The sequence below is a fragment of the Sorex araneus genome, chromosome 1 (assembly GCF_027595985.1).
Source record: "Sorex araneus isolate mSorAra2 chromosome 1, mSorAra2.pri, whole genome shotgun sequence".
Taxonomy (NCBI): Eukaryota; Metazoa; Chordata; class Mammalia; order Eulipotyphla; family Soricidae; genus Sorex; species Sorex araneus.
This window is the reverse complement of record NC_073302.1, coordinates 294615601-294637243: the sequence shown is the minus strand read 5'-3', so window position 1 is coordinate 294637243 and position 21643 is coordinate 294615601.

The following is a 21643-nucleotide window of genomic DNA, read 5'->3' as shown; positions in this document are numbered from 1 at the left end:
CTTTAACAAATGGTGCTGGCACAACTGGACAACCACATGCAAAAAAATGGGTTTAGACCTTGACCTGACACCATGCACAAAAGTCAGATCAAAATGGATTAAAGACCTCAACATTAGACCACAAACCATAAGGTACATTGAAGACAAGGTCGGCGAAACCCTCCACGATATTGAAGATAAAGGTATCTTCAAAGGTGACACGGAACTAAGCAATCTAGTAAAAACAGAGATCAACAAATGGGACTACATTAAACTAAAAAGCTTCTGCACCGCAAGAGATACAGTGACCAGAATCCAAAGACTATCCACAGAATGGGAAAGGATATTTACACAATACCCATCAGATAAGGGGTTGATATCAATGGTATATAAAGCACTGGTTGAGCTCTACAAGAAGAAAACATCCAACCCCATCAAAAAATGGGGCAAAGAAATGAACAGAAACTTTACCAAGGAAGAAATACGAATGGCCAAAAGGCACATGAAAAAGTGCTCTACATCACTAATCATCAGAGAGATGCAGATCAAAACAACCATGAGATACCACCTCACACCACAGAGACTAGCACACATCCAAAAGAACAAAAGCAACCGCTGTTGGAGAGGATGTGGGGAGAAAGGGACCCTTCTTCACTGCTGGTGGGAATGCCGACTGGTTCAGCCCTTCTGGAAAACAATTTGGACGACTCTCAAAAAATTAGATATTGAATTCCCATTTGACCCAGCAATACCACTGCTGGGAATATATCCCAGAGAGGCAAAAAAGTACAATCGAAACAACATCTGCACATGTATGTTCATCGCAGCACTGTTTACAATAGCCAGAATCTGGAAAAAACCCGAATGCCCCAGAACGGATGACTGGTTGAGGAAACTTTGGTACATCTATACAATGGAATTCTATGCAGCTGTTAGAAAAAAGGAGGTCAAGAATTTTGTAGTTAAGTGGATGGGCATGAAAAGTTTCATGCTGAGTGAAATGAGTCAGAAAGAGAGAGACAGACATAGAAAGATTGCACTCATCTATGGTATATAGAATAACAGAGTGGGAGACTAACACCCAAGAACTGTAGAAATAAGTACCAGGAGGTTGACTCCATGGCTTCGAGGCTGGCCTCACGTTCCGGGGAAAGGTCAACTCAGAGAAGCGATCACCAACTACATTGTAGTCGAAGGCCATGTGGGGGAAGGGAGTTGCGGGCTGAATGAGGGCTAGAGACTGAGCACAGCGGCCACTCAACACCTTTATTGCAAACCACAACAGCTAATTAGAGAGAGAAAACAGAAGGGAATGCCTTGCCAGAGTGGCAGGGTGGGGTGGGGGGGAGATGGGATTGGGGAGGGTGGGAGGGACACTGGGTTTACGGGTGGTGGAGAATGGGCACTGGTGAAGGGATGGGTTCCCAAACTTTGTATGAGGGAAGTATAAGCACAAAAGTGTATAAATCTGTAACTGTACCCTCACGGTGATTCTCTAATTAAAAATAAATAAATTAAAAAAAAATAAAAAAAAATTAAAAAAAAATAAAAAAATAAAAAAAATAAAAGAGGACTATTGTTCTAAAAAAAAAAAAAAATGGAGCCTGAAACATCAACTCACTTGAGCTGTGCAATGAAAGCATCTAAAATTCAGTACTGATATCAGAAATACTTCTCATTGAAGTGCTAAGAAGATTAACACTCATACATAGGTATGGATTGGAGAGAGATTCAACTGATTTGGTTCAAAGTAAAGTTGAATTTATTCCTAGATTTTCCAATATTAACGAGAAACTCTTAAATGTTTGTTATCTCAATAGAATGACCAAAGAACTTCCATACTGATGAATTGCCCTCAGCATACAAAGCAATCTAATGAATGTTTTCAAGACTTTCATAAACTTTTGTATGCTTATATACAATAGATTTAGATTTATATTTAGTTTCTATTCTGTTACCAAAAAAAATTAGACACCATAAATTAGAAAAACTCAGAAGAAAAGAATTTTAAGAAGATATTATGTCACATTTCCAATAATCTCTTAAAAAACTTATCATACTTTAATTAGGCAAGTAATCAGCATACAATTATGTTTATTACACACATGATAATTGTATATTTATCTTTTTTAGGTAGTTAACATATGCCATTATATTAACTGCATGGCATTATTATTTTATATCTGCTTACATTGAAACATGAAAAACAAATAAATCTACCTAATATGCATAATAACATATTTCCAAAGTTTATTTTGTAAAAGAAATTTCAAGATCTAAGCTATTAGCAACTTTGAACTATGCAGTAACTTCCAGAAAGTCTTTATATTAAAAATAATGTAGGGACTGGAGTGATAGCACAGCAGGTAGGGCGTTTGCCTCACATGAGGCCAACCCAGGTTCGATTTCTGGCATCCCACATGGTCCCCCAAGCACTGCCAGGAGTAATTCCTGAGTGCAGAGCCAGGAATTAACCCCTGTGCATCGCCAGGTGTGACCCAAAAAAGCAAATAAATAAATAAATAAATAAATAAAACTAAAAGTAATGCAAAATATAATTTAAATAAGATTTCCTGATTTGGATTGTGATAATAACAACAACAATAACAACAACAATAATAATAATAATATGGTAGCTCTCAAGCTGTGAATTTTGCCTCTTCCTGGAATTCTCAAAGAATTCATTAGTGGATTCCTAGTCTATGAGCTACACGAGGCATATATATTAAAGCATGGCACCTTTTCAAATGGTCAAATAAAACTGTTAGAGCTAATTTTACTGGGAAATGTTTAAAATATCTCAGAGAGACTAGTTTTTTTTCTCACACTTCTCATACTAACTTTAATTTTATTTTAAAATTTTAATATGCTTCTCCATATTACAAATCTAGTGTAACAGAATAAAATGTAAAAAGAAAAAATAGACTATAACTAGTTGCATCCTATATAAAGGATACAGAAATACCAATAACCAGAATAATAAACTGAATGGGCAAAGTTAAGAGGTTCAATTGTTGAATGATAGAAAAAATATAAGTGAGTTGAGTGGTCATATGAACCTATGTAATATTATATTTTACTAGGAATTTCTAAGAGCTCCTGATGCAATAATTTTAAATTTATTAACTGAGTGCATTGAGTTCATATAACTAAGCAATATTTTACCGAATACCCCAAAATGAGTAAGATCCCCACTATTATCAAAACCATGATGTGAGTAATACTAAATGTATCTGTGTCTTCATGGAGCAATAAGGAAAAAGACATCTGCAAACAAAATAATGAAGACACAAACTCTCTCTAAGACTTAAAGGATTTCATTGAGCATCAATGATTTGTTTAGTTGACATATGTCAAGTTCATTCTCTGAGCCAAGCACTGCATTAAAAGCGAAAAGAATAGTATAAAAAAAAAGAAAAAGAAGAGTTGAAAGGCAGTGACATTGAAGTTGGATTTTGAAAAGTCAGTGTCAAGTGTAAAGGTTGGGCAGAAAAATTTTGGCATAAGAAGAAACTCCAGAAGCAATATGCTATTGCACGTAAGTCCGTGTTTGTCTACTTGAGACACTTTCTAGTTAGGTAATGAAGGTTGATTACTCCATCTTCCATTTTTTTCTCTTCTTCATTTTTAAAATATGAATGATTAGTTTAAGAGCACAGATCTTGTCTATGCATTCTTACTTGGTTATTTGATGCATATTTATTCAGTAGCATAACAATGGCCACACAGCTGTAACTCAATATAACTCAATATAAAGGATTGTAAAAATTTCCAGCAATAAATTGGCATAGCCTGCTTTTTTGATAGCAGACAATATCATAAACAAAAGGTGTAGGGTCTTAAAATATCGGAAAACAATCACTAAGTCAGTAACAAAAAGATGAAAAGGAGAACTTAGTCAGGAGGCGTTTCAGAGACAGACTAAACAGTATTGATTTTGACAGGAAAGCGTTGTGAGAACAGTACACAGAGCAGGAAGCACTTTCTGCCAAATCTGGGGGCTTCTGTGCGGGCGGAGGCTGTGCCCCCTCCCTGCCTGCTTTCCCAGACTCTGCTTGCGTTCTCTCTTTGCAGAGTCTTTGAAGAGGACATCAGTCATTGAGCTCAAACCTTCCTAATCAAGCCTGTTCCAGTTTAACTAATTACATCTACAAGAGCCCACTTCAAATAAGGTCAGATCTGAATTTCTGGGTGAGTTGGCTGCAACTCTCCGTGGTAGGCGACACTCTGAGCCAAGAACAGGGAGAGGAAAGATGGAGGTTGAAATCTAAAGAACTAGTTTCCGTTTTACCATGTTACATGAAGTACTAAGGGATATGTTCTATGTTCAGCCAGCAAACAGAATTTAGGTTTTTGAATTCAACTAAGAGGATCGATTAGAAAAAAAGATAATAATTATTACACTAAGGGTCAGAGTTATTTTACGGAATTAGAGCTTCTTTAGAAAGAGTGCACAGAATGTGATAAAAAGAAAAGAAAAAAAGATAAAACCTTGAAATATTTAAATGTTCTTATAATATCAAAGTTTCTCATATTAATTTTATAATGTGTGTCACTGATAATTGCACTCAGTTTTGAAATATCTTTTTTAGACTCCTGATGTGATGACACTTATAAATTTATTAGCTAAAGATCAACAAGAATTTATAAATGATCTTAAATGAAATGGACAAAGAGCTCTTTTATACATAACCTTTCATTACTGATAAAATTATAATTAGTTTATATGCCTTAGAGTAGGCTTGACAAATATTTGTTGTTCATATAGTGTTTCCTAAAGAGTAAAAGAAAATGCACATTTTCATTCTATATACTCTAATATGTTCTTTTCACATAATGCCACTTCTATGTCAGTTTTATTGTTTTCTTTCCATAGGCAGATCTCCACAATAGTCCTATGAATAAATTCTCTATGCCCTGCATTAGATAGTTTACGTATCAAAAGAAATACTACATTTAAAAGAAAGGCTTAAAAAATTGAATTATACTACCTGATTAATTTAGCATAGCACTGGTCAAACTACATTACTGTCACTGTCATCCCGTTGCTCATCGATTTGCTCGAGCAGGCACCAATAACGTCTCCATTGTGAGAAATTTTGTTACTCTTTTTGGCATATTGAATATGCCATGGGTAGCTTGCCAGGCTCTGCTGTGCGTGCGAGATACTCTCAGTAGCTTGCCAGTCTCTCTGAGAGGGGCGGAGGAACCGAACCCGGGTCAGCCACATGTAAAGCGTACGCCCTACCCACTATGCTATCTCTCCAAGCCTGTCAAACTATGTAGCTTTCTTATATCTCAATTTCTTCAACAAAATAGAAGGAAAACAATTACTCTCACTGAATTTATAGGTACCTAGAAATTCTGAATGAGGTACAATATTAAAAAATATGCCACCAACTATATAAAGTAGAAAAACAAAAGTTGAAATATGTTGAAATGAAGACAAATTTTAATAGGGTGGTCACCATTCACGAAGATCCTGTAAATAGTGGACTAGATGGATACTATTAAATTTGGAATAAGCACCTACAGGTAAGGCATCAAAGCAAATATTTCTAGACAACATTAAATTTCTCTGAATAAGAGACCCAATAAATATGGAGGTTCTCTGAACTGCTAATAATAACTATATAAACACTAACTAAATCAGGTGGCAAAGTTATCTCATTTTACCAATAATATTGTAATCTATATTTACCCAGAATATTGCTCAAAATCTTCAAGCTAATTCTTAGTCAGAGAGGTTGAATCAGAGCATGCAAGTGAACACAACAGATCCATCACCAAATAGAGTCCAGATAAAGAAAGTATATCAAGAAATTACTTTCACCCTCTGAAACTTGCATCAAACACCACTTTCCCCAATCAGCAGAATGAGAAGTTTAAGAATGCTTCAGCCAAAAGATTTGAACAGTAAAGTAGATCATATCCAGGGACCCTATTTTATTTTCCCTTTGATTGAGGAAGTAAAGAGCAAATATGAATTTTGCATTTTGGACTTTAGAAAAAATAAAACTTCTGAAGAACAACCAATACAGCATTATAACCAAAGGTAATTTGTTGTATGTGCAAACCAAGCAGAGTGGGAGTGAAGGAAAGGAAACGATAGAGAAAATTATATGGTGTCCCAGTGTGGGTGTTGAGTTATTATATGAGTTACATTTCACCCAGGTCTGTTTTTGTCAGGTTCTCCTGGACTCAGCCATACCTACTCTTCTATGCTCAGACACCACCCAGTAGAACTGAGCTTAAGGATAAAGACCAGATGACTTTCAAGTAAATATATTTACTATCTTCCCTTTAAGGAATAAAGAGCCTAAACTCTGAGTTAGAGGAATGGAAAAAAAACTAGGTCTTACAGAAAGGTCAAAAATTCCAACCAGAGCACAAAGTAAGAAATGGGATAATGGTAAGACAGGACTTGATTGCAGGAAATGACAAACTCTTAGATCATGCGAAGAAATTAATTGTGGCATATGCTCATCTTGCTATTTAAATTGAATTGAGAACAGATGAATAAAATTATCGTTCTTCATCCCAGGGCTTCTGGATATTCTCACAGTTATCATCTACAAAATAATTATCTGGACCAGATGATCTCTGGAGCCCCATTCAGGGCTAAACAGTCATGATTCAAACATATCCCTCTATCTCCTGGGGTCTTTTCCCACTGTGAAGAAAAAAACCTACTATTTCATTTGCTTTAGTCCCTTCCACATTGGAGACACAGAATGGAGGCCAGTGTTCCTCAGTCTTTCCCTGGCCACAGCCCCCTTCCAAGCTCCTTTCCTTCCTATGGTTGACTGTCTTCCCCATTTGCTCTTTGTCTTGTGCTCTGATGCCCTATTTATACCACTTTCGCATGCAGCTCCATTGAAATATTCTGGGGACCCGCAGGGGACTGCACAGACCCCAGTATAGAAATTCTGGTGCCAACTACTAAATGTAGGCTGCCTCTTTCCAGCCCTCGTTCTCCCTTGAGTGTGTATGTTGACTTGCTTAATTGCTTGTTCTTTCCCCACTCTGGAGAAGTTCATGTTCTCTCTTGAACATATATATTCCTCTCCTTCTCTCCCCTCATGTCTTTCCAAGTAAATCTCATTCAATAAACATGATCTTTCTTCACTAAAAACAACAGACTCAATTAAAATGTTTCCATTTAGCAAGGTGACAGCAAAGAACCAAAGGGACACAACTGGGCAGCGGATACTTACAAGTGAGCTGGGGGTGAGAGTGGATAAGAGGCAGGTAAATAAGAGAAATTCAGAAGGGAGGGGAGGAAGATGGGGGGAGGCTGGTTATGAGTGTTGTGTTGGTATTGTGCCTATGAAAAACCATTAATTATAGCATTATACACAGAAAACAAGTACATGCATGTTTATAAGTGTTATTAGTGTGGAACTGACCTATTAAAAACTCAAAGGAAAAAACTGAGTTGAAAATAGGTAAAGGGATATATGTGACAATCTTTCAGTATCTGCATTGCAAGTCATAATGCCCAAAGAAAGAGAGAGACAAAGAGAGAAAGAGAAAGAGAGAAAGAGAAAGAGAAGGAAAGGGAGAAAGAAAAGAAAAGAAAAGAAAAGAAAAGAAAAGAAAAGAAAAGAAAAGAAAAGAAAAGAAAAGAAAGAAAAGAGAAGAGAAGAAAAGAAAAGAAAGAAAAGAGAAGAGAAGAAAAGAAAAGAAAAGAAAAGAAAAGAAAAGAAAAGAAAAGAAAAGAAAAGAAAAGAAAAGAAAAGAAAAGAAAAGAAAAGAAAAGGAAAGAAAAGAAAAGAAAAAGAAAAGTACCTGCCACAGAGGCAGGGGATGGGGAATGGCGAATATTGGGGGAATACTGGGACGTTGGTGGGAAACGTACACTGGTGCAGGGAAGAGTATTGGAACCTTTTATCACTGAAATACAATCAAGAGCAACCTTATACCTGTGTATCTCATGGATTTGATTAAAATATTACAAATAAAGTAGTATTTTAAATGGAACAACTATTTTATCACCAAGCTCTCCTTAATACTTCTTAATATCCCCTTCTCTTTCCACCTGCCTGTCTTCACTAACTTGATAGAACTCTCCCTTCTTTTTTCCTCATTGCTACAGCTCTCTCACTTCACTGATATACTTACCTTTGCAGTTTATTGATCCTTAAAATATATTGCTCACAATAGCATTGAGTCCTGTATCAAGGCCATCCATGCTGTTGACCTTTCCTGAAGTCTTTATTTACTCTTTCCCAAGCAATCCCTGCCTCACCCTGGGGAAAACATGCTATTCTCTCACCCCCTGTCTTGGTGCAGTTGGCTCTATCACCTGGGGCTTACTCCTCATCACACCTGAGTGGTTCATCATTAGGAAGTCAAATTAGTCATGGAATACTATGTTTAGCATCCAGTACAACCCTGTGATGATGTTTATAATAACATAACTAATAGTGTGCTGTAAAATCTGCTTTTTCTGTATGTCTCCTGGCCAGACAGTATGCTTCCAAAATGCATGATCTGAATTGTCTGTATTATCAAACACCTAGAGTCTAATAAAGTATCTTACTTAGAGCAGGTAATAAGGAAATATTTTTTGATTTGAGTACTCCACTGGAAATTTTTAATGTGAAAATTTCACCTGAGAGTAAAGGGTATTAAGAAAAGTATTTGAAAAGTAATGTACGCATGCAGTATATGAAAAATAACTATAAACCATATGTATTATTAAGATGCAATTATATAATTCACTATAATTTAACTATATTTTCTTATATTTTAAAGGTATTCAGAAGAGGTAAAAGAAAAATCCATGTCAGTATACAAGTAGTAACACACACACACACGCACACACACACACACACACACAAAAGATAATCAAAAAATCCCAAGGTTCAGGAAATTTAAAAACAAGCAAAAAAAAATACCCCAGCATAAACTATTAAGAGAATCATTAGTAAGTGAATCAGCCACTGGCACATAATTGAAACACCAGTATGAAGAACGTCAACATTCTCATGTAGGTGTCACTGACCAGAATATGAAAGGTAACAATTGTTTGCATGGAGAAAGGAGAAAAAAACAAGGAAATAGGAAAAATAGGTAGATAAAAATTGTCATATTTTGCATTTTCCAATTGATACATTACATGGAAGAAATATTTTAAGATAATCCACATCTATCAAAATTTACTCTCACCTTTGTGTCATGTATTCCTTTGGCCTTCTCGTGAAATCTGTGATTCTCATCTCAGGATATTATTAACCATGCATAAAATGGTGTGTGGGAACCTAAACCAATTTCAAATTGTAACAATGTTCTTAACCCTCAATTAGGTACTTCTGATATAGGTGAAAGTTATTTTATAAAAAGAACTACTTTAATCTTTGAGATGAGATTTGATTTTATTTGTACTGAATATAAAATGCACAAATGAGGCATTTTCCTTTTCCGCACCATTGACTGTGTCTGGGGAGTTTGCATTGAAATAATGAGTAATGACGGTGTCGGAGGTGTCTTGCTCACATGCGTCTAAGCCCGACTGATCACAAGCCTGTCTTTATCCAATTGAATCTCTGACTCTTACCCTGCTAACTATACTTATCTCTCGATGCCTGCAGGCATCTGATTGTAGTTAGGAAGATTACATGGAATTAAGGCATAGCAAAAGCAGTAATCCTAAAATATTAGAAAGAAAATAGCACCACACTATTTCCAGTTTCATATCAGTATTTGAACGCATGCCTTATATAAGGTATGTTCACATACCAAGTCAATATACTAATATACCTATGTGAGTTAAGAAAAAAAATTATGGCATACTGTACATGTGTAACTATACTATTATTATTTCTCCAATTTGATATATTTGATTTCAATATCATTCCATTTAAATCAACTTTACAGTTATGTCTAATTATTCACATAAATATAATATAATTGAGCATATTAAAATGTAGGAAACAGTCTATTAACCACATATTAAAAATGAGATCTTATCTTATTATTTTATATCAGGAAACAAAACATCAAAGTTTTAAAGAGCTATGTAAAATGCAATTAATCTTTAAATCAAAATAGGTAAATATTTGTAAAGAAAAATTTGGTAGATCAAAGTACATTAAAGCAAACAGTATGTCTTAAAAAATCAAAATGAAAAGAAATTTGGTTACATGATTTCAGCAAAATCAAAGAAAATATTACATTTAAAACCAAAAGAACAACCTGTAAAGACAATGTAAAGCAACCAACATAAAGACAAGTTAGTAAAAATGCAAACCATTCACAAAGAACAATACCTGGGCAAATTTTTTGTTAATTAACCTCAGTAACATTTTTAATTCAACTTAAACCTAAAGTTTTTTCGCAAAGATATTTTGTCTTGTTTTTAAAATTTTATAGAAAATAACAAACATATATTGTTGGTGTGACTAACTTGCCCATGTGTACCAATTAGCTTAAAATATTAACTCACTTGTCCCAATCTATTCTGGCAGTAAAATATGTACAAAAGCAGAAGTCATATACTGAGATATTCATCTCCAAAAGAGAATCTTATCAGGAACTTTAAAAAGAGAAAAACAGCATTGTGCTCATTTTATGTGTGAACTGCAATCTTAAAGGAAAAGGTGCAGGAATATAAATATGTAAAAATAAAGACTGAAAGCTGAACACTAGAATATCTAGGGAGATTTCAGCTTCCAACAAAGATTAGTAACAGCAGATTTGCCCTCCCACTTGAAAAACTAAATGTTAAAACTCATAAAACGCAGAAAGGCAGCATAGTGACTTCTAAGAAATCAGAAGTTGAGAAATTAAGAAACTTATTCTTAGGGAAATTGTTTCAGGTCTTATAGACCTGAAAGAAAATCACAGATAGGGGGCTGGAGCAATAGCACAGCAGGTAGGGCATTTGCCTTGCACTCGGCCAACCCGGGTTCGATTCCCAGCATCCCATATGGTCTCCTGATCACCACCAGAAGTGATTTCTGAGTGCAAAGCCAGGAGTAACCCCTAAGCATCTCTGGGTGTGACGCAAAAGGCAAAAAAAAAAATCAGAGACAGTTGGGAGACAACTGAAGTTCAACGAATCCACATAGCTGGACTTCTTAAAAGCTCAGGCATGAGAGGAGAAAACCATCTAGGGAATTAACACCAGTGACTTGGAGCAGAAAATCCCCTTTAAGATTTTAATTAACCACAATTGTTCAATGTGAGCAAGAGAGAAAACTATTAGATTCAAGAAAACCTGAAAAGACTGAAAGAACGCCCTGGAGTTCACAGAGTAAATAGCCGTGTCTTCACCCAACATTCATTTAGTCTCAGTGACATGCCTCATTGGAGATGGGGTAACCGCAGTAGACAAGAGTTGGTCCCATCTCACAGGGCCTTAAGAACCACATATTATCAACTGTCTTCACCCCATCTAGTGCCAAACTCTGGCAGAGAAAGAAGAAAACCATGTTTAGCCGCACCGTACATTCATTTTGTTCAGCAACCAGGCCACAATTGCAAGGCATATTCGATGGTTGGAAATATCACTATGAGAATAAAAAGCAATCAGTTCTAAACAAAGAAAAAAAATCACAGACATAGTGGAATTGGCAGATAAAAGCATGCGTACGTTAGCATACTTCCATATGTTCAAGAAGCTAGAGGCAACATTTCAGTTGTAATAGAAGGAACAAAAAGAAGTTGAACTTCTGAGCTAAAAGTCACAATGCCTGGGAGAAAAACATTGGGAGAGACTGATGGCAGATTAGCAGAGGAAGAGACAGAACTAGTGAAACAGATGACGGGGTCTGATTAGCTTTCTGGAGGGGTTGTAACACAGGACCACAAAGGCAGTGCTCTAAAAAGTAGATACATTCATTATCTTACAGCGCTGGAGGTCAGAGGCCAACATCATTCTCACTCTACTCTGGAAAACCTGAATTTCTTCTAGATTTTATCAGAAAAAAAAATCCATTTCTCTACCTCTACTGCTTTGAGCCACTCTCACTTCTGGCTTACGCTCCCCTCCTCCATTACCAAGTTTATCCCATGCACCCTGTCTTTGATTGGCTGGTCCAAGGGAGACCTCCCAGCTAACCAGGAGATTGGCCCTATTAAAGGCATCTGAACAGAAATAGTTCTCTTCTCCACTTAGTTCTCTCAGCGCTGAAACACATCTTAGCAAGAAGATCTATATCTCCAACCAAGAACTTTAGTTTCTTTTTTTTAGAACCTTGGGACTTGAGAGATAGTACAGGGCATGAGGCACTTGTCTTACATCCTGCCAACGCTGCTTAAAATCCTCGCCACCCTATACGGCGCCTGGAGCACCACCAGGAGTGACGCCAAAGCACAGAGATGGGATTGAGACTAATCACCCAAGAAAGAAAAAAATTAAAAGCCATAGAAGGGCGTGGAGAGATGGTACATCTGGCAGCGGGCTTGCTGTGCAGGTGTCTAACCCGATTCGGATCCGGAGCATTCCACAGTGTCCCTCCAGTCCCAGAAAGGGGCTCACCAGCCACTTCACAGGTAGAATTGTTCTTCTGGGTTGAGGGTATTTGCAGACACGGGCTCCAACTGCCAACAGCCTCTGAATTCCACTCTCCCATCCCAGTGCTTCTTTTCCACAGAAGATGCCCACGCTGCTTCTTTTGATCAGAGTTGTTAAGAGATGTCTGTCTGGGAAAAGGGGGTGTTTTCTGATGCCTTTATTCTTGCAAAGCATCTTTCCCAGGTAGAGCCATTGAGAGACAGGGACACAACAGTGCTCATTTCTCTCCGTAGTTGGGTCTCACCAGAATCCTTGCTCCTCCCCAGAGTCATCCCAGAGTCATTGTCTGATTCACGACAGCAGAAGCAAAGCCATGTGGGGACCTTTGGATCTCATACACCCTTTGGTTTCTTGTCCCGGACCTCTGCCCTTCAGATCCTAGAGAATATGTTCAGTGTGTAGCTCTTTGTTAATTCTGGTTTATTCTAATTTCCCATCCTATGTCTCCTGGTTGGTAATAATCAAGGGACAATAAAGAGATTTTTAGTCATGACAAGATGTTACTATGTCCTTTATGATGTTTCATAGCTGTTAAGAAATTAAAAGAGATTATCGAGCATGTGTTTGAAAAAAATTATATATCAAAGGTACTATCACAGCGCGGGGCTCTTCCCTGTTCACTCGCCGTTACTGAGGGAATCCTGGTTAGTTTCTTTTCTTCTGCTAACTAATATGCTTAAATTCAGCGAGTCACCATTGGAGCGATAGCACAGTGGGTAGGGCATTTGCCTTGCATGTGGCTGACCCAGGTTTGATTCCTCTGTCCTTCACAGAGAGCCCGGCAAGCTATCGAGAGTATCTCACCCACATGGCAGAGCCTGTCAAGCTACCAGTGGCGTATTCGATATGCCAAAAACAGTAACAAGTCTCACAATGGAGATGTTACTGGTGTCCGCTTGAGCAAATTGATGAACAATGGGATGACAGTGCTACAGTGCAGTGCTACCTATCACAGCATCATCATTATTACATTATACAAGTCACTTTTTATAATAAATTTAGGTTTCCAATCTTTAATCCCCTCCAATAAACTCCATGTTTTATTTGGATTATGTCTAACTTATTTTATATCTTTGGATATAATTTGAAAGATGTTTGCCTATAAGACATGAGCATCAAATATTTATTGATTAAATGACAATTTCATCATAAGGCTTGGTGAAACACATGTTTTTATTTAAATTTTTTATTAGTGAATCACCATAGGGTATAGTTACAAACTTACAAACTTTGGTGTTTGCGTTTCAGTCAGACAATGATCACAACACATGTTTTCACCAAACATAATTTAAAATAAAATATTTCCATGTTCTAACTTCATAAATTGTATATAGGTCTAGAGAGATATTACAAAGTCAGTTGCCTTGCAGGCAGCAGAACGTGGTTGGATTCCTGGCACCTTGTTATGGTCCCCCAGTCATGGCGACGGGACACTCATAAGCAGAGACAAAAATACCCCCTGGGCACTACCTCATGTAATTCACTTCCCCAAACAAATGAAAACAACCGCAACAAAGAAATTGTATAAAAGAGACTCACAGTTGAATCTCAGAACTCAGCAGCATGCTACAGAGACAGCTCCAGACCCTAATTACTTAAATTTTTAGAATCCCAGGAGCGCAGAACCACAGAATCTCATACTATTTTTTGTTGTTGTTGTTGAATAACTGTGAGATAGACCCTTACAGACCTCTTATACTATTCATAACAAGCAATTCAAATTAAATTAAATAAGTTATCTAGCCTCTGCCTTTGGGGAAGACTTGATTGGTGATGGGAAACTTCAAGATAATGGTGGTGGGAAGGTGTAATTGTGGTGGGAATGTTGTGAAATATTGAACATAATCAATTGTTGTGAACAACTTTATGGAAATAAAATTAAAAAAAATAAAAAATAAAAAGAAATTGCACAGCGATTATGGAAAATCGCCTAAATTTCCTAAGATTGTGAATCAGTCAGACTGGGGAGGCACAGCAATTTTATTTTCTATTCCGAGTCTTTTAGGTATTGCTCTGATTCCATCTTTTACCTCTGAGTTCTTCTGACAATTTAACTTATAAAATTAGATTATTTTGCTAATGAAGTCATGAAAAGTCATCATGTATGTCTGAAATTGATTTCTTGTCAATAGTTTTATTAAACTACTGCAGACAAATTTAACTGAAATAAGACAGCAAGTTGGTCATGATCTATAAGAAAGAGATATTTTCCCTCTCGTTTTAAACAGTTTTATATTTTTAACTGTCTTGTTTATGTTATATATTCAGTTCTTACACCTGTTTCTTTGAAACATAAGCTGAAGAAACACTTTAATGTTTCCCTAAGAGTGGTTATTTTTTTCGATTTTACTGTGCTATGAACACTTGTAAACATTCAAATAGCAGCTTCCTTCCGAATTGTCCAATTAGAGAGACCTCGTGTCGAAGGTCATCTCCAGCACCTGTGTTCTCCCAAAACTTCTCCAACAGCAAATTTCACCCAAACAGTGGGGCTGCCATAGTGCTTTATAAGCTGCCTGTGAGGGGAGGGAAGAAGTGCTCTTTACACCAGGGGAGCCGAGGAACAGGATCTTCTGTTCCTTTCCCACCTTGTTCCAGGAAGGAGTTGTGCTTGAGAACACTTGGAAATCCAAAGTTTGGAATTCCAGTGCCAAGGAAAATGACTCTCTGGAACCAGCTGATATACATGAAGACCAGTGCAAGCACTTGATGGCAGCACCGTGTTCCTGCCACCTACAGGTGCTTCAAATGACCAAACATTGTTCAGATTGTTTGTTGCTAGTGATCAACAGTGTCCCAATGGGACAGCAAGAAGGAGGAGAGTGTCCACCACAGTGTGATGAAGTGCTCATTGCCCCATTCTGATGGAACGAGGTTGGAAGTACTAAGGACTCTGAGTGTCACTAACTTGGTATATCACCACTACCCTCCTCTCCTCTCAGCCTGCTTATTACTCACGTCTCAGATAATCAGATCAAAATTAATGTCTCCTCTTGCTCATTTGCATCGTTGTTCCTTCTCCTTCACTTAAAATACCTACAGTGACATTCGATTTTAATATTAAAATGATGTTTAGAGGCTCTTATTTGTGAAAATTTTCTTTGGAAAAGGCATACTAATTCCATGATTGAAGTTTTTATTAACGTTTTAAAAACAAAACCTAAATCCAAATAGTTTGCAAGTATGAGACATGATCTAATTGCTGAATTTAAACTAAATGAAAGAAATGTGGTTTTTAACGGCAAAAGTTAGACTGGAAATGGAGTTTTCATAAAGCCATAGGCAGATGCACATGACAGAGTCTGGTGTGGATTCAGTCAGGATCTGAACATCAGAGACAGCCCTGACTGCTGTCATCATTCACTCACTTTACTTTCAATCTCTCTGTCAGAGACTTTATTATGTCTCCTCAGAGATTTTGAAATTGAAGGAGACATTTTAGTCATGCAGAAAGATAAATCAATAGAGGGTAGAATGAGATTATAAGAAGAAAACAGTAAATTGCTTATTATTTTGAAAACCACTATATTTTTAGCAAACATAGGTACATTTTAAAAAGTTAAGATTGAGTAGCTGATACCTATCTACTTAATATTATGTAGCACTGTAGCACTGTCACACTGTCATCACCAATGTTCATCGATTTGCTCAAGTGGGTAGCAGTAATGTCTCCATTGTGAGATTTATTGTTACTGTTTTTGGCATATCGAATAATACACCATGGGGAGCTTGCCAGGATCTGCCATGTGGGTTGGATACTCTACATAGCTTGCTGTTCTCTCTGAGATGGACAGAGGAATCGAACCCGGGTTGGCCACGTTCACTTAATATTATATATATAAATATATTTGCATACACCCACACACTCACTGATTTCTCTGTTTTCAAAATTTCTAATTTCAACTGTTAGTATCAATAGCAAATATGATACTATTCATAACAAGCAATTCAAAATAAATTAAATAAACAGTTACTTTTCTTTGAAGGGAGAGGAGCAGGCAAAGTTTTGAGTGGGCCACACCTGCCATTTTCAGAAGCTGTTCCTTACTCTGTGCTCAGGAGTAAGCCCTGGTGGTGATTTGAGGATCATAAGTGGGTTCTGGGGAAACTAAGTTCATCATTACAAGACAAAGGCCTTAATTTCCCCAAGGGCCTGAATATTTGCATTTGTGTGTGAGTGTGTAGAATGGGGGGTGGGGGGTCACTGTCGGTATCCAGTGCTTACTCTTGGCTCACCTTAGTGCTTGGATCAAGGGAACATCCTATCCACTGCACTATCTCTTGGCCCCCATGGGTTCTTAGATAAATTAATTTATTATAATGTAAACTTTTCAAAATGGTTTCAAGGGCAGACACTTCTCCACAGCTTGCATCTGGAGATCTGAATGTTTACATGGATGTACATAGCTATTCTACAAACTGACTAATTTATAGCAATGTTGAACCCTAAAATACCCTGTAAATATAAAGCCCCCTTATTCGAAGAAAGAATATAAATACTGACATGAATAGTCATATTTTTCTTAAATAATTAAGACATTCCTACATATTTTCCCTTTTCACATGAAGCATAACGATATAAATTGCAAACTATAATCCCAGTCAAAAGCCTAAGTCTATTTATTAGTAAGGAACTAGTGTATATTTAATATAGAACTTGAGTTCTGTGTCTTACAGGGTTATACATTCTGAGAACATTTGCGGTATACATACATATCCACATATACAAATATTCATTTAATGACATTTCAGGTCCCAGTAGAAATACTAAAGGAAATAGTGCTGGTCAGAAGGAAAATTGACCCGGAGGAGCAGGGATAGGAATTTGCAAAGATATGACTGTTCCCAAGACCTCCAACTTTGAAAAAGAGGAATTAATGGCTCTAAAAGATGTGTGACAGCAGAATTTCTCAAACATTTGGCACACTATTTGTCCCAAACCACAAAATGATGTGTAAGCACTTCAGGAAAATCTCAGGAGCAAAAGAAAATGGTTCCTACTTGCTAAAATAGGATCTCACAATTTGTCACCTTGGAAAGATTCCATTTCATATTTTGTGAAATTTGTTTTCAAGTGCGAAGTGTAGAAATCTCCTTCACACCCCACACAGCACAGACCTCTCTTCGTATCACAGAATAATTCACAGGAGGCTCTTTGCCATATATCAGACAGCCAGTGTGCACGGTGGAAGAGTTTAGAACATCTGAGTGTCCTTATATTTATTTTACATCGATTGTAAAAATAGACTTCCATCCTGATGCTTGCTGGCATGCGTTTTCTTGCATCTAGGCACAAGCAACTTTATATTCACTGATCTTGCTATTTAATCACTGCCATACCCCAAATTTAATAACTGACACTCATTGCTTCATAAAGTCAATGAAGATAGTGTCAATCTGATGCTACACTCTGAGGATCACTAGGATATCTATGTTTTATTTTGCTCAACTCTTGTGATTGATCATGATGGCATTTTCTTGCTCATCGTCTCCTTCGTTTCTAGAATGCTTTAATGTGACAGGTTTTCTGACTAAAAGCTTCTTGAAGAAGGGAATTCTATCTGTCATTTCGAGTTATGCTTTTCTTCCTGTCTAGAAGACTAAACTTCACAAAATATTGGAGCTGCCTGTGACCATTGGATATAGTGTAGGTAAACATTTTCAGTGGATTTCCTCATCAATGCCTTGCCTTTTCGAAGATTAGCTTGCAAAATACTTCATTCATTCTTTCATGTACCTGCCTTCTATCACAGGAGTAATGTGATTTCTAAGTATTACTCTTATATTAATTGATCCATCCCTATATTAACCACATTAAAAAGATCTTTCCAGCGGGTGTTTTCACTTCCATATTGTTCCTGAGGGCTGGAGTGATAGCACAGCGGGTAGTCCAGCTGACCCAGGTTCGATTCCTCCATCCCTCTCAGAGAGCCCGGCAAGCTAAGGAGAGTATCCCACCCGCATGGCAGAGCCTGGCAAGTTACCCATGGTGTATTCGATATGCCAAAAACAGTAACAAGTCTCACAATCGAGATGCTACTGGTGCCCGCTCAAATCAATGAGCAATGGGATGACAGTGATACAGTGATTATTCCTGAGTATTTGTAAAAGACATTAGAAGGGAAAAAAAGTTCTCATTCTTTCCTCCTATAGATAAAGTACCTCTAGCATCATAAAAGTTTGTATTTCCTGTTCATATACTTAAGTTCTGAAATAATCAATTCCAAATCCATTCTATTTAGTGTTAATTGCAATTTGGTACTTGTACAACCAAAACAGTGTTATTAATGGATACCAAGAATATTTCCTAACTTATTTGCCACTAGACTTTGGTTGTCGGTGCAGTATGGTTTATATATTTATACTTAAATTTATCTATTTATACAAAGTTGTAATATTAACATCCTAAAGTGTATCTAGTACTACGAACCAAGAGCAAGTAAGTTAAAACAAATATATATAAATAACTAAAATATTTATATAAATAAATATATAATTAAATATTTCATGTTTATTTTGCTTGAGAATTCCTATAACACTTCATAGTTTATTATTAATTTAAAATTTTAAAATTGCCTTCCTAGAATACTTCTATTCAAAAATAAACACTTAAAAATCATTAATCATACAAGTCAGTAAAAATAATATAACATTTTAATAATGACGATAAAATTTTTTGTTTTAAAGAAGATAAAATGATAGCCACTCAATATCTCTATTGCAAACCACAACACCCAAAAATGAGAGAGAGAACAAAAGGGAATGCCCTGCCACAGAGGCGGGGTGGGGAAGGGGAGATTGGATGGGGGTGGTGGCAGGGATACTGGGATCATTGGTGATGGAGAATGGGCACTAGTGGAGGGATGGGTACTCGATCATTGTATGACTGAAACACAAACACAAAAATTTGTAAGTATGTAACTTCACCTCATGGTAATTCACTAATAAAAAATTAAAATAAATAAAGTATTAGGCTATCTAAAAAGTTAAAAAATAGGCGCTGGAGCAATGGCACAGCGGGTAGGGCATTTGCATTATACCTGGCCTACATGGGTTCGATTCCCAGCATCCCATATGGTCCCCTGAGCATCGCTGGGAGTAACTCCTGAGTGCAAAGCCAGGAGGTAACCCCTGTGCATTGCCGGGTGTGACCCAAAAAGCAAAAAAACAAAAATTTAAAAAATAAAGAATATAAAAGTAAGAACCTAGAATATTCCTCCATTTATTTTCTTACCTTAATTTTTTCAAATGTTAAATATTGTTGAAGATCCAGTTCTCAAACTAGTTACCAAAATTATTGCAGAATAGAATAATAGCAAACCGACAATGTCATTAAAAAATATTTGTTATAATTTATGTATGTAATTATTATAACACATAATAGGAGCCCAGCAAGCTACCAAGAGTATCTTACCTGCACGGCAGAGCCTGGCAAGCTACCCATGGCATATCTGATAAGCCAAGAACAGTAACAACAAGTCTCACGATGGAGATGTTACTGGTGCCCACTCGAGCAAATCAATGAGCAATGGGATGACAGTGAGTGACAGTAACACATAATATTATTATAATGATTGAGTGTTTGGATATTCAAAACAAGAGCAAAGTAATCAAAGCTGGTCAGAAAGATGGCCCAAGGTGGCACGCAGCACTTCGTTCAGCCTAGCTGGCTCACTCACTGGGGAGACTGGACACAGCTGTAAATCTGAGCAGGTGAAAATTGGTGGGTAATTTTGAATGTCAGGCAGGAAGCTTCTGATCTTGTTAGTTAATATGTGGGTAGCTTTTTATACCTCTTTAAAAGAGTCAATCCACCCTTACAAGATTTAATTCTACTTACTGAAATTTTCATGAAATAGATTTATGTGATCTAATTACAGCAGTAGCTTGGCAGCCACACCCACAAACCAACCCCGGCCGCTGCCTTGTAATCCCATCAAGGCCAAGATCCAGAGACTATAAAACAATGCTCCCGGAAGTGCAAATGCAGCCGCTCAACCTCTTATAGCCTAGTTCTCCCTCTCAGAGAACCTGGCAAGGTACCAAGAGCATCCTGCCCGAATGGCAGAGCCTGGCAAGCTCTCAGTGGTGTATTCGATACGCCAAATACAGTAACAATGATGGGTCTCATTCCCCTTACCCTGAAAGAGCCTTTAATGCTGTCCTTCTGGGAAGAACGTGTAAAGAGAGGCTGCTAAAATCTCAGGGCTAGGACAAATGGAGATGTTACTGGTACCCGGTCAAGCAAATTGATGATCAACTGATCAACGAGATGACAGTGATACAGTGACAGTGAATTACAGCAGTCAAAGGGCACAGAAACCCTCCTCTAATGATTATTGCACTGTTGTGCAAGGGCATCAAAACTTTGGGTCTCAAACCACATTTTCTTCATGGAAAGCATGACACAAGTTAATTATTCAAATTTCCCTTAATCCCAGTTAGCTCAATTGACATAAAATGAAAAAAACGTGAAGAATAGATTAGGAATGAAAATAATGGATATTTGGAAACTGCAGAAAATGATACTGACAAGTTTTCCTTGGTAACAATTTTCAGCATAGAGCACAGTACTAATAGACTCAGAACTGGTCATCCAAATTATGTCCCCACACTTGTCTTACCATCAGCATCTCACTAATTTAGGGGTTGGAGATAAAGTTTGACACTTGTGGTCAACTTTTATGTCCTCTCTGCTTCCGCATAACTGTGGCTGATTCCAGTCTATATGGTCTAAAAGGAAACCATCTAGAGGTGCTTTATGAGAAGGAAACAGAAGAAAATAGACACTGATATAGATAGACATACTTATTTTAGATCTCTTTATTTGCATGTCATTAGAGAGTGTGATGACAAAATAAAGTAAATCAGAAAGAGATCCAGATGACTTAACTCATATTTGGGATAAATAGACATAAAATTATAGAACAGAAAATAGACTATTCCAAATCTAACTCACAACTAAGAATTGGATACAGGTCAGAGAATTAACATTGCTACAGGGATTTTTGTATTTTGATAGTGGAAAAGATGTGACAAATTCATTTTCGCGTGTGTGTGTGTGTGTGTGTGTGATTTTGGGGACACACCCAGTGGTTCTAAAGGCTTAATTCTGGCTCTGCATTCAGTAATTAGTTCAAC